Here is a 13,052-nt window from a genome sequence, read left to right as displayed (position 1 = left end):
GCTGCCCGCGGCAGCCTCCGGCGCCTCCCGCCCGCGCTGCTGGCCGCGGCCGCGCAGGTAACGCAGCGCAGGTCGCGGAGAGGTCCCCGGGCCGGGGAGGATCGGGGCAGGCGGCTCCCGTGGGGCTCCCTCTGCCCGAGCTCCTCTCGGCTAGCGACAGAAATGCGGTCTTCGGGCAGGGCGGAAAAATGGATCTGTGCGCTCGTGTTATAAAATGCGAGGGCAGCCAGGTGGTGGGTGAAATTTAATAGTTAAATATTTTGGCGTGCAACAATAGAGTCACTTTAAATAGCGCTTCATCTGATTGCTGGTACAGAACACGCATGAAGGTGGTATAAACCAAGATAGCAGGGTAACAGCTTCCTTCAGCGGCAGGCTTTGAATTTAATCTGCAGCTTTTAGTAAGCCTCAATAGTTTGTGTTTTCAGCAGTGGCTAGGCAAATCGCTATTATTTTTTTCCCTTCTTTTAATATTCTCTTAAACTCCGGGGAGTACTTCAGGCAATTCAGTTACAAATTCTCAGTATATCAAAAATAATGGTTTACTCCAGTATCAGCCAAAAAGGTAATGCTGTGTCAGACTCCACTGAATTTGTACAGACATAGTAAGCTGGCTGGTGTAGGACCGCAGACAGAAGAACAGTGAGGAACAAGAAAAGAAGGGCTTATGTGTCAATGAAAGGTGATATATAGRGAAAAGGCAGACTAAAAGGGGAAAAGTGGAGTATAAATGAATACTGGTTGTCTCAGGGAGGTGAATACAGTGGTTTCTATCTATCCATCCATATAATACAGGACCAAGAGACAGGCACATCACTTTGTTATCCATACAGTACATACAATATCTATAGGTTGTGCCAGGGAGTTCTGCTGCCTGCTAATGAAGCCAAGAACTCAATGGCTAAGCAATTCTGTGTAGGTAAAGAAGCTGCCAGCAATGACTCCAGGCATGATAATCACTAAGGGAGTATAAATCTTCCAGTTTAAGAGCAGAAACTTGTGGATCAGGAGGAAGCTTCCCTCTTGGGCAGTTTATTCTGCCATTCACCGTGACAGGAGTTCTCACGCGTGGTCTTGTGAGAACTGGGGCCTGATGAGAAGGGCAGAAGACAACCTTAACTCCTTGTGCCCCTGGAGCAGGTCAGAGATCCACATGTACAGGGGACATTGTATATATCCTCTTACGCTTATTTGTTCACTTYTTAAAATTGATTGCTATATGAATGACAGAGCTGTAACGTGCTTTGTGGAACTGTTACTATCCCTGCTATCCTCTTGTGTGAGGGAGCATTTTGGGAACCTAGAACATTGCTGTGACACTAGAGACATTGCAGGCGAAACATCTGCTTTTGCAGCAGTGCCCAAAGKGGATGCTGTTAAGAGGATGGAGGAAGAAGCTACCTATAAAGCAAATGTGACTTAATTTTTCTAACATTTTAGATTTCCTTTTAATCCTTGTTTGGCTTAAGCTCTGGAGCACAAGGGTTATTTTTTCTTCAGAAATGTCATTAGCATTGACCATTCTATAAATTATGCAGAATATGGCACTTCTGAAGTTAATGAAAAGCAACATTCATTTACAAATGAAATATGAGGAATGAATGTTGCAGGTATCATCATTCAATGAATCAAATGTTATTGATTTGGGTGAAAACAAGAACTTGGAAATGAGGATCAGGCTGCGCGTGGCTACTAGACTCATCTGCTTTGGCTAGCTATGTAATTTTATCCAATTAACTTATGCTAATATCTCTAGGCCAAAGAATATTTCCAATGTAATGTCTGTGCCAGCTCAGCTCTACTCATTTAAAATGACTTTTCTCTTAAACCAAAATAAAATAAGTGATAATGGTTGTAAGCAGGGGTGGTGAAACTCTTTTAACATGGAGAAGACAGGCTAGTGAGGATCTTAACGGTGTGAGGCACCTYAAAACCTGTTTTAGGCTGTAAAAGACACATGTAAGAAACTCTGACCTTGCTGTGCATTTTGATTTCTAAGAATAAGTTAGAAATTTTGATTTCTAAAGAATAAAAGTTATGTGACTCACAAGTTGGATTCTCATCTGTTTTAAATACTCATGGGAGGACTATTACCATTGTGCTGCACTGATGGAAATCCACTCTGTGGTCTGCAGTGCATATTTACTCTGGTGGGACTGGAAAGAAAAATGGCCTTTTACTGGTGAGGAGCTAAGTCACAAAGCAGTGGATGTCTAGATCTTCAGGAGGACCGAGGTACTTTCCTGGTCCAAAGGTCTCAAAAGTCCTTCTGGTACTCCTTAGATGCTTAACTTTTCATCAGAGCAGGGCTCCTGGGTGCCAGATGTTGTCTTTTTCCTCTGTGAGAATTACTTTAATCTGGACCCTACAGAGCAGGGGAATCTATTTTGCACTGAAGTTTGGGTGGATCCTTGTAGGGGATCTTTCTCTCTTTGTCTCAAGCCAGGAGCTCTGAACTAGTAGTGCTAAGGGGTACCCTGAGCAGAAAAAAGGGCCATGGCTCTGATTCTTGCTGCAAAGGCTGCTTACGTTTTTAACAGTTTGTGTGTTGCGTGAGAGTGCTTCGAATTGTGATAGATTTGATGTGGTCTCTTTATTGAAGAACATAGGGTTTTGGAATTTTATGGACTTGCTGATTCAACAGAGTCATTTGCTGTAGGAAACCAGAGTTTGGCTATGCTCATGTAGTAAATTTTGCATGACTATCAGCCATGCTTCCTGCTGTGTAACAGTAAACCAGTTCTATTATTTTAGCTTAGCTTGGCATGTGCTATTTCAGTAGAGAGTGCCATCTTAATAATAAAGTGAACTGTATTAGTTGCACACAGAAGACTTACAATAAAGGCACCAAATGAAAAACCCTGTGAGGCTGCTACATCAGTCTGCATTATTAAAGGTGCAGCATCTCATTTCAATTACTGCATCTCAGTTTCACTGAAAGATTATATCAGCCTTGTGAAGTATAATGGGTTACTACAGCAAAATAAAAAGTCTCGTTTAATCTAATGTTCTGTAATCGTAAAATCTCAAGGCTCCCTAGCATGTGGGTTTAAGCTGGAATAATGGATGGTTGAAAGATCATCTGTAGCAACAGTTACTCTTCCRTCAAAGATTCATAGAAGTAATAAAGTTGCCTTTAATACTGGTGTAACTCCTAAGGGTATTGTTATCTCAGAATCACACCTCCTAGCCTTGCCTCATTATTATGCTRTATCCTCCTTGTTGAGACTTGGTTCAGTTAGGGATGTCTTTTCCGTAGACTTATTCCTTAGAAACTTTGCCAGCGGATGAGCATACTTCCTTTACAGTTGTATGGCAATAATAAACAAGTCATGTTTTCTCTGCCCCCTATGTTCAGTGTTTGTCTTTGCTGTTCCTTCAAGATGCATACAGGCTGAAAAGCAGTAACTTCTGAAAGGCCTCCACTTTTCTACCACCTGCATTCCCTTAGACAGTTCTTTTTGTTAAGGAGAAATTTGCCAGTCAGAGGAGTTTGTTGGGTGTTTTTCTTTTTTCTTAGCAAAACATTTGTCTCTGTTAAAAATACTCTGCTTCCTTCAATACTGAAATCTTAGTCAGTAACAGTGGCAGTGCTGTTAGCAGGAGAGATGGGGCAGATGCATTACTTAGTGCTTCTGGATGTGTCTCATCAGACATCGCTCTAGGCACGTCACTTCTGTGCTGTCATATCTGTGAAATGGCGCCAGGGATATAAAACCAGGACAGTGACTCAGACAAATGAACTTCATGTGACTGTCTTGTGTCAGGGATCTGGAAGCAAAACTTCTTCAGCATGTCTCTCGCTGGTGGGGTAAAGGGCTGGAGAGCTGAGGCTTATGGCTCCTACTGGAAAAAATGTAACTTAAAAGAAGGTGGAAGTAGCTCATTGACAAAATCTTTTCTACTTGCTGAAGGAACTTGACTGGAAAATCTGCTGTAGAGGTCTAGAACTTGAGGAACAGCGATGCGTGTTTATGTGACCTTCAAAATGTAGTATGACGCTGAATGGTGTCCTGACTTTGAGACATTAGAGATACAGCTGCTTTTATAAAAAGTAGTGGTTAAGCTAACTAATTTGTTGAGTATGTGACTGACCTGTATCCTTCAGGAGTGTTTTTATTTCCTGTTATGTATAAACATCTACTTTTATCATGCTTTGAGGCAGATTTTAGATCCTTATGTAGGGAATTGAATCCCTCTGGGTGTTGGTACTGTTCCTAGAACAGTGGGGTCTTGAGCCAGACTGGGACTTGGGTGCCACTGCATTCTCACCTTTACTTGGATAGGAATAGATAAAATACAGCAAATATTGCTTACATTAGGCAGTTCCAGAGAAGACAGTTGAACTGCCTGTGAGTGTATTTGAATAAAATCATTCAAGAGTAGAGGGTGCACAAAGCTTTAAGACTACATGATATTAATCAAATATCAGAGGAAACTTGGTTGGCTCTTGAATTAACCACCAAGCAACCACCAAGCCTGTAGTTCAGATTTCTTAGTGTCTAGCCTTCTTTTTTTCTTTCACTGGAAGAATATCTTATCCATATACTTTATGTAAAGTATTGGGAATATTCTTACTGAAGTGAACAAGTGTATTTATCTAGGCCAGTAGTGCTTGACCTGTTAATCTATTATGGTAGTTGTTTTGTGCTAGAACTTTGTGCCTTGAAACCATCTGTTCATGRTGAGGGAGTCCAGCCTGCAGGAAGGGTGCTACATGTGACTCCAAATCCACTGAGCAAGCAGAGATTCCCAGTAACCTCAGCAGGCTTTGAACCAGGCCCTTGAGCTTTGGAAGAGAGTTGGTGGACAGAGTAGGATTCATCTTACCTGACTTTAGTCACTTAACTTCGTAGGTGATGAGTCTACACTGGTAGCAACTCTCTGTTCATGACAGGAGAGGTGGAGTGTCCTCTCCACCCCATTTCTTCAGCTGCCTGATCTGTGGATAGCTAAAGCTAGGCCAGATGCATCCTTTCCAYAGTGTCTATAAAGCAGCCATAAAGAGTCAAAAGATTTGTGGCTGACTGGTCCTAAGTGGATGTGAATTCAGAATAACTTTACTGTGTAATTAATTTGTCCTGAACTTGGAGAAGAGTTCTCCCTTTTTTTTTTATCTCTACGTATGCTCCTAGGCAGTATTTTATGACYGCAGACAAGGTAGATGGGATGTTCTTCATTCTGGCTAAATTAGTCATTCAGTGGAATGAAAGCCAAATTGATTTAAAAAGGGTAGGAAAATCTGCTCAAACTCTTTGATCCTCATATTTAGGCATCACCTTCTAGAAAGTTTTTTTTCCCCAGTTATTTGGCAGCTGACCTCCTCTCCTGTGTACATGAGCTCAATTCCCTTGTCATGAGATCAGTTTAAGCCATGTTACAAGTAGCCGTTGGCATGAGGGTGAGTGTGGGTGGGAATAATCAGAACAACGATACTATTGATAAAGGGATAATGTCAGGAAGTGCAAGACTGAATTGTTAATTGTCTTAAACCTGAATTAATTTATCTTTTCATTACTAAAATTTTGAAATAAAGGATCTACCCTTAACACCAGTATATGGAATGCCATTATTATGCAATTGGTGTTGAAGACCAGTTGAACGCAGCTATTTAACCTCGTTCCACTTGTTCTGCTAATGGTAACAACATTTTTTAAAAGAAAGTATTTGTCCTCTAGAAATGAAGGTGGAATGTTTCCCAAGTAACGAGGATAAATAGTTGATCAGTAGAACAAAATTGTTTCTAGCTTCTAAAATGTGTTGGCCGATCTAAGAAATATTATTTCACAATGGGTTATAAAAATTTATATTATCTTTTGTTTGGAAAAGCTACCAGTCTAGAAACTTTTCATCCATGGATGAACAATTTTGCAGATTTGTAGGGATGAAAGTGTTATTTAATAGGGTAGTTGATGCAGCTGCATAGGAGGAAGGTGTGAACGGTCTAGCATGCAGACCCTGAAGATCTAAGTTTTCCTTCCTTTTCTCTGCACTACATCATTAACAGATTAAAAAAAAAAGTACTATCTTGCCTTGCCTTACTCAGGCCCTTAGATCATGATTACTACAGCAGTGCTACTATGGTACTAATAATATGACATCAAAATTAATAGCTGAGACTTCTCCTAAGWGTGTTAAGAATTTTGCCAGGTTAAAATGGCTGCAGTGTGTCCTAGAGGCAGAAGGGCTTGTAAGAAAGGTTCTCTAAGAAATAGAATACTCTCTGGCTTAAAATGAAGAGCTACCCTATTACTGAAATCTGTTTTATAAACAGAATGAGTGTGCTTGCCTTTACAGATGGCTTATATCTAGCAATGCCAACTCTGGTGCTTCACAGCAAATACAAGAATCCTAGTGAAGAAGTTCCTCCAAAAATCAGCCCTCCAAACTCTAGCGGTCTTCTAATTCAGCTGTAATTTGCAGGACTTTTGAAGGTCAACAAGGATAAATACAAAGCCCTGAATCTGGGCCAGACTACTGCTTGCAGCAGGGTGAGGAGTGAATGCCTGAGGAGCAGTTCTGCTGAAAAGGACTTAGGGGRACCTGGTGGACAACTGACTAAGCATCAGACAGCAGTGTGTCCTTGCAGCAGTGAAGGCTAGCACTCGTAGTTATTCTGGGCAGTATTAACAGGAGCAGAGCCAGCAGACTGACAGAAGTGGTTATTTTCCTTTACTTGGCACTTGCTGGACTGCATCTAAAATTCTTGATCTAGTTTTGGGCCTTCTGGTACATGAAGGATATTGATGATAAACTGGASTGAGATGGGCTGGGGTTGGAGCACTTCACCTCTAAGGAGAGGCCGAGGGAGCTGAACTTGTCCRTCCTGGTGAACTGACAACTTAAAGGGTACTAACAGCACCCCAATTGTTACCGCATCCATCTATGAGAAGATTATTGAGGTACGTGGCCAAAAGRTGAGAAAAAACTGTCCATACACTAAAACAGGAGGGGTCCTGACCTGGTGTATTTAAACTTTTTCACTGTGAGGATGGTCAAGCATTGAAGCAGGTTGGCTGGTGAGGCTGGGAAATTGCTATCCTTGGAAGTTTTTGTGCGAAGACTGGACAAAGTTCAAAGCAGCCTAATCTGACCCCACAGCTGACCCTGCTTTGCGCAGAAGGTTGGCCTGGAGGATTCCTGAGGTCCCTTTTTGCCAGAATTATTCTGTGAATCCATGACTTGAAGGGAGGTGAATGAATATACCTGAATTTTTGTTTTTGATATTACTTTRTTGATTACTTATTATTGTAGTGCTTGGGAGTCTATTTACATGAATAAGATTCTTTTCTATATGACTGCAGAATTCCTGTGGCTTATAAGAGATATTTTCAGGATGTGCTACTGAGTTTCCTTTGTAATAACTCTTCAAATCAATGTAAAATGTTTTCAGTTTCCAATCTAATTATTTTTAATAAACAACCCATTTTGTTTTAGAAAACAGTAAATATGATTGTCTTGGTTTGATGAGGTCTTTTTTTAAAGTCCGTATGTGCTACTTTAATTGGCCAATAGGGAATTGAAATTATTCCTCTTGCTTGAGGAACTGAGGAAAAGATATGCAAGTTTAATTCTTGAGGATTCAAATGTTAAATCCTTAAAGAGCTCTGTGATAGTTCATGATAGCATTTCATTATAACAGTCCTCTAGCTTTACAGTCACTCTGCTTTGTTCTAGCATAACTTGCTTAGTATTGTTAAATATTTTTTGATGTACATATATATGTGTACATATAATGATCACTGCTAGTAATTCTTAACTTAGCAGAAAAACTAGCATAATGATAGAATTAATTTTAATATCAAAATTGAGTTCTGACATTGACTTAAAATGGTCTAGTGCCTTTGTTTGGTGGGAGAAAGGTGAAAAACCCCAGACTTATTTGGCCATTTGAAGAGAAACCCTGCTCTGATAGTTTCTTCCGCTTGAGCTCTCATGCCAGGTACCAAAGACAGCTTGATTTTGAAAGAAACTTTGACAAGCTAAGATTTTGAAAAATAATACTGCTGTGGCTTGTTGGCCGTAGCGTGCTTGTCACTGATGCATACAGAGCTTCACAGACTCAGGAGCAGCGTGTTGAAGGGAGAGGGAAACGATTATTTAACTCCTCTGTGTGCAGGGACATAAGAAGGAAATACTTTCCATTAATCTCTCCTKCCTAGACATTTCTCAAGATACTGCTCATGCTGGAAGCAGGGTGAGGWTTTTTCCATTAGGTGATCCTACAATAGATTTCAGGAACAGCGTGAAAGGAAAAAACCTCTGCCGGGCCTTTTCCCTCTGCTATTTCAGCCTTAGAAATCTCACCACCTTCATCTGCCCTTTCTTTGGGTGTCAGACAAGTCCCAGCCTTCAGGCTGTAGGGAAGGTGGCTGCACATATTCAACATACTAGTGCCCCCCCCCCCCAAAAAAAAAAAAGAAAAAAAAAATAAAAAAAAAACAAAAAAGGGAATGCTCATCCTGGGACTGTGAAGACTTTCCCTATTGTATTTTCTTTCCCATAGGTGTTGGTACAGTATTGCAACCTTGAGCAGTCAAATATCTGGCTGGATTAACATATCCTTTTAAAATATATTAGACTTTAACCTTCGTTGTGTTCATCAGACTGTACATTGTTGTGATTCAAGTTTTTCCCCACAACAGTGGGGGACTGAAACCTGTATGAACGATTACTACACAAGAGCTCTTAAATTACATTTTAGATCTGACGCTTTCACCAAAAATGCAAGTCAATGGCTTTGACATAAGATATTGATAATGCTTGATAGGGATCAAGAGAAATCCCTTACAGAGGATGGTGTGTGGGGACTCCTGGAAGGAGATGCTGTGACCCAAAGAAGAAAAGTGCATCTTTCGATATTGGAACTTCCTATTTCCAAAGTGGCAGAATTGAAGGAAAAAACCTCAAATGAAGGGAAAAGCCCTTTCCACTGAAACTAGAAGGCCAAGAAACTCAGAGATTAATTTGTATTTCTACAGAAGGCCATAGATTGGCACAATTAATTGTAACCTTTGCTCTGACTTGAGAAGCACAGTCTTCCTTTTACGCAACAGAAGGCTGATGCTCATAAATAACTGATTTCATGTGGGAGCAGAATGGCTGCAAGACTACAGAGGACGTAGGGCAGAGATTAAAACCCCTGCCTGGTGTTTTAGGTTGCAAGCATTGTTTTCCATGAAATTTACAGGAATTTAGACGTCTTTCCAAAATGTCTCAAAACAAGTGTAGCACGGCCTCCAAATCTGTAGCCTACCACTTCAGTTCTTAGCTGAATACAAGTGTTCAAGGAAACTGCTGAACTAATTACTCTAATGCTATAAGTTCTTGAATATCAAGGTGGTGCATATTTTATACCTKAAATATGGGTGTACTGGGCACCTTTCCCCCAAAAGAACAACATCAAAAAACAAACAAAATACATTTATTTCAAGTTTCTACTTGGCTAATCTTACAGTGTTCTAAATAACAGATTTTTCTGCATTCTTCTGTCAGAGAATGAAAGCCTAAATGTCTGGTGAGAAGCACTGAATTTCTTTCCCCCCCTGCCTTCAATTTTCTTGGATAATTCTTTGTTTTAACTATCATCAGTTGCTTGCCTTTGTTAAAATCTTCTTCTATTTTCCCTTTTTTTTTCTTCCTAATTAAAAAAGGAGCCATGATGTGTTAGCTCAAGTCTGCTACTTGGCAGAGAGCATTTTCTGCCTGGATTTGTGGATGGGGAGGGAGGAGCGAGGAAACTGGCTTGTCTCTGTCGAACTGCCGTTGGCAGGGATGCCAGTGTCTCAGGAGTTTAGTGCTGAATTCCTCAGTCGCTCAATGTATCTTTGTTTCCATGCAACTGTTGTGCTTTATTTCAGTGGGCTAACTTGCATGCACCAGGCTTTGCAATAGAGAACTCTTGAGACTTTCCTAACTGTAAATATGTAATTAAATCAGAAAAAGTGTGGTGAAACGTAAAAATAGCTTTTTGTTTATTATCTTCCTGATTCTGATGAGTTTTAAATGTGTGGTTTGGGCGGGGGAGGGTCCTGATTTGAGGGCATGCACGTGCTGTGTGTGTCTTGTGCCAGTGTCGGGATTAATTAGAGAGAGCCAAGAAAACAAACTGTTTCCCAGGAAAATGTCACTAACATCAGGAAAATGTCAGAATTGGTGAGTCATAAAGGTGWCTCTCTTCTGAGTTGGAAGAAATGATATAAAGAGCAAGTCTAACATTCTACCCCTCTCCAAAATAATTTTTAATTGGACTAGTTTTGGAATAACATGAAAAAAGTAATAAATCAACAAAGCTCAAGCGACTCAAATGATCTGTTATTAGAAACAGCTTGGCTTTTCTAAAGAGAAGCAAAAATACCCTCAAAACATTTTAATTATGAACATGCAGATCTTCAGTCTTGCTGAGGCTGTATTTTCTGCCTCTCTCTGATCGGCACCACTCTGTCCATATTCCTGCTCTGCTGAGTACGCTGGACTGTCGCTGCTGTCTGTCAAGAGGAATATTCAGACCACTGGAGGTACTGGCCACAGGGAAAGCTACGTTTCAGCCTCTGAAGGGTCTGAGCATGCAAGCTGCTTCCTAAACTGGAGGTGGTGGCTGTGGCATAGTGGTTGCTGGCATCCAGAGCACCTTAGATTGGCACAGCACAGCTGAGGAATTCAGAGATTCCCCCGAGGAGTTAGGTGTAAACGGAGCGTGATGTTAAAAATAAAACGGGTGAAGCTCAAGTTAGTTACAAGTAGYTTTACAAAGTAATTTCACCTTCCCCACTTAGCATTTTCGGTGATTATTTCTCCTGGGAAGCAATCACCAAGTCAATTTGCAGAGGTTCACTTGGTCTTGGTGCTCTTCAGAGATGAACACTGAGTTGGGTTTCTTGCAGTGCCTCATGTGAAGGTTGCGCTGCAGTTAGCGCTTGAGACTTTCAGATTATGCTAAACTAAAACATCYGTATTTTCATTTAGAAATTCATCTTGGTAGTAAGCACTTTGTTACTTTATTCCTATCATTTTGCTTCTTGTGAGTGGCTTTGGAGGAGAAAGTAAGCAAAACCATTATGGRTAGCTGTTGGGTAACTTAATGAAAATTCACATTGGTAGCTCTGAGAGGACATTCTAGTAAGATTTAGTGGAGAACTTGTCTACCTGTGCTGTGGGATTTTATCTACTAATTTTCATTCATTGTAGTTTGCTAGTCTGTTTCATAGAGTCATAGAATCAGTAAGGTTGGAAGGGACCTCTGGAGATCATCTAGTCCAACCTCCCTGCTCAGCAGGTCACCTAGAGCATGTTAGACAGGGTTGCATCCAGGCGGGCCTTGAAGATCTCCAGAGAAGGAGACTCCGCAACCTCTCTGGGCAACCTGTTCCTGTTCCGGAGTGCTCCGTCACTCTCACAGTGAAGAAATTGCCCCTCACATTCAGGCAGAACTTCCTGTGCTTCAGTTTATGCCCATTGCCTCTTGTCCTGTCACAGGGGGCAACTGACAAACAAAGAGTTTGTCCCCGTCCCCTTGACACCCTCCCTTCAGGTACTTGTACACATTGATAAGATCCCACCTCAGTCTTCTCTTCCCCAGGCTCAAGAGGCCCAGCTCTCGCAGCTGTTCCTCTGCGAGGAACAGAGGAACATAGGGCAGATGCTCCAGCCCTCTGATCATCTTTGTAGCCCTACACTGGACTCTCTGCAGTAGCTCCATGTCTCTCTCGTACTGGGGAGCCCAGAACTGGACGCAGTACTCGAGATGAGGCCTCGCCAGGGCTGAGTAGAGGGGCAGGATCACCTCCCTCGACCTACTGGCAACACTCTTCCCAATGCACCCCAGGAGACCATTGGTCTTCTGGGCCAGAAGGGCACATTGCTGGCTCATGGTCAACTTCTTGTCCACCAGCACTCCCAGGTCTTTCTCTGCAGAGCTGCTCTCCAGCAGCTCAGCCCCCAGCTTGTGCTGGTGCCTAGGGTTATTTTTCCCTAGGTGCAGGACTCTGCACTTGCCCTTGTTGAACCTCAGGAGGTTCCTCTCTGCCCAACTCTCCAGCCTGTCCAGGTCTCTCTGAAGGGCAGCACAGCCCTCAGGTGTATCAGCCACTCCTCCCAGCTTGGTATCATCAGCAAACGTGCTGAGGAGGCACTCTGTCCCCTCATCCAGGTCATTGATGAAGAAGTTGAACAGGATGGGACCCAGTACTGAGCCCTGGGGGACACTACTAGCCACAGGCCTCCAATTAGACTCCACGCCACTGATGACGACCCTCTGAGCTCTGCCTTTCAGCCAGTTCTCAATCCACCTCACTGTCCAGTCATCTAACCCACACTTCYTGAGCTTCTCTAAGAGGATGTTATGGGAAACAGCGTCATGGTACACAATGTCCACTGCTCTSCCCTCATCTRCCCAGCCAGTCATTCCATCAKAGAAGGCTATCAGATTCGCTAAGCAGGATTTCCCCTTGGTGAATCCATGCTGGCTACTCCTGATCACCTTCTTATCCTCCACATGTCTGGAGATGACATCCAGAATGAGCTGTKCCATCCCCTTTCCAGGGATGGAGGTGAGGCTGACYGGCCTATAGTTKCCTGGKTCCTCCTTCTTGCCCTTCTTGAAGACTGGAGTGACACTGGCTTTCTTCAGTCCTCAGGCACCTCTCCAGTTCTCCAGGACCTTTCAAAGATGATGGAGAGCGGCCTGACAACAACATCCGCCAGCTCCCTCGGTACCTGTGGGTGCATCCCATCGGAGCCCATGGATTTGTGGATGTCTAGCCTGCCCGGAAGGTCTCTAATCCTATCCTCCTCAACCAAAGGAAAGTCTTCCCTTCTCCAGACTTTCTCCCTCATGTCCAGGCTCTGGGATTCCTGGTGGCTGCCCTTAGCAGTGAAGACTGAAGCAAAGAAGGCAYGCAGTAATTCTGCCTTCTCTGTATCCCTTGTCACCAGGGCCCCCGCCCCATTCACTAGTGGGCCTGCATTTTCCCTAGTCCTCCTCTTGCTGCTGCTATGTTTGAAGAAGCCCTTCCTGTTGTCCTTAACATCCCTTGCAAGACTCAATTCCACGT

The 13,052-nt window shown here is 42.6% G+C and overlaps 1 protein-coding gene across 7 annotated transcripts in view; it reads left to right on the top strand.

Moving 5' to 3' along the window:
• LIMCH1 (LIM and calponin homology domains 1) overlaps window positions 1-13,052 on the top strand; it is a 181,091-nt gene that overhangs the window by 874 nt on the left and 167,165 nt on the right. The gene's annotated exons all lie outside the window — the stretch shown is intronic.

This window comes from Rhea americana, unplaced genomic scaffold (genome assembly GCF_003343005.1).
Source record: "Rhea americana isolate MKP2758 unplaced genomic scaffold, rheAme1 scaffold_8, whole genome shotgun sequence".
NCBI lineage: Eukaryota > Metazoa > Chordata > Aves > Rheiformes > Rheidae > Rhea > Rhea americana.
Note: the sequence above shows the minus strand (reverse complement) of the source record. Positions and strands in the feature narration are given on the sequence as shown.